We start from the raw sequence: 1,338 nt of genomic DNA, 5'->3' as shown, positions 1-1,338 counted from the left end.
ATATATATATATCTTATAAGAGTAACGTGCAAGTCTTGTCAAACAAATCCCAACTAAACGAGAGACAATCCCAATGTAATAACAACATAAGCATACATTACTGCTGCTTTTGGACCCCCAGAATAACGTATAGGTCAGGGGTCTTCAACGTTTTATTAGCCGAGGACCCCTTAACTGAAAGAGAGACAAAGCAGGGACCCCCTACTACATACTGTATATTGTATTAAATGAAGCTGCACATTAAACTGGGCTTACAATAACGTGGAGGTTAGTCTAGAGCCTTTATACATACCTTTTTTGCATAGAAAACTAAGCCATTAAAATAGCCTAATAATTGTAGGCATGCTTTTATAAATCATGTTTTAATGTTTGACATACATGTAAATCCTTAGGATCAACGGTAACTGAGTGACTACCTTGCCTAAATGTCAGTAAACCTATCAGCAGTGGGGAGTTTTTCAAAAATTTAGTTTGAGTCATGTTAAGACTTTTTCATTTTTGAAAAAACTTTAAAAGATGAACAATAATTTGGAGGTCCCCTTGTATTGACTCTGAGGACCCCCTGTTGAAGATCCCTGGTATAGGTCATACCATAATACTCACTTATATAACGATGTGCTGTGTGACGATATTGCGTTGATATATCTTGTACCCCTAACAAAGCACGCGTACCAGTACTTAAAGTATTTAAAGTAGCAACTGGTATGAAATGAAAGTGGCAGTTTTTTATTTAAACCGCACATTTACGTGGTTGAATCTCCCTTTAAAACTCTGGAAACTTAACTTATGTAGCAATTTTCAAAACACAGATAAAAAATGCTTTACAGAACCCAGAGTAGAAAAGATAAGATAAAAAAAATCCGCCGATCTGAGCAGGAATATCCTGCACAGTGCTCTGGCTTCTTGTGTCTTCTGCTGCTGAGTAACGACTATGACCGGTCCAAGATGGCGGCTGGAAATCTCGCGCTCAGCAGCCAATGCGGCGTCTTCTCTTTATTATGTCTATGCATGTACCGACACACACCATAGACTGTATATTATTAACGGTCTATGATTCACACTCAACTTTCTGACCGTTTTGAGTGCACCATCCGGGTACTATAGTAAAATGGTTAGTATTAAGTACAGAATAGTATTAAGTAGTTAGTATTACAGAATAGTATTAAGTAGTTAGTATTAAGTACAGAACAGTATTAAGTAGTTAGTATTACAGAATAGTATTAAGTAGTTAGTATTAAGTACAGAAGTGCGTGATTTGAGACACATGTCTCTGTCTATATGTTTGTTTCAGTAGGAGTGAATATGATCTGAAAGCCTGAAACTTGAAGATTAATGTGA

The 1,338-nt window shown here is 36.5% G+C and overlaps 1 protein-coding gene across 1 annotated transcript in view; it reads left to right on the top strand.

The window, feature by feature from the left end:
* Positions 1 to 1,338, top strand: part of LOC116689870 (uncharacterized) — a 6,198-nt gene that overhangs the window by 2,599 nt on the left and 2,261 nt on the right. The window lies entirely within an intron of this gene.

Source organism: Etheostoma spectabile, chromosome 5 (genome assembly GCF_008692095.1).
Source record: "Etheostoma spectabile isolate EspeVRDwgs_2016 chromosome 5, UIUC_Espe_1.0, whole genome shotgun sequence".
In the NCBI taxonomy this organism is placed as follows: Eukaryota; Metazoa; Chordata; class Actinopteri; order Perciformes; family Percidae; genus Etheostoma; species Etheostoma spectabile.
Note: the sequence above shows the minus strand (reverse complement) of the source record. Positions and strands in the feature narration are given on the sequence as shown.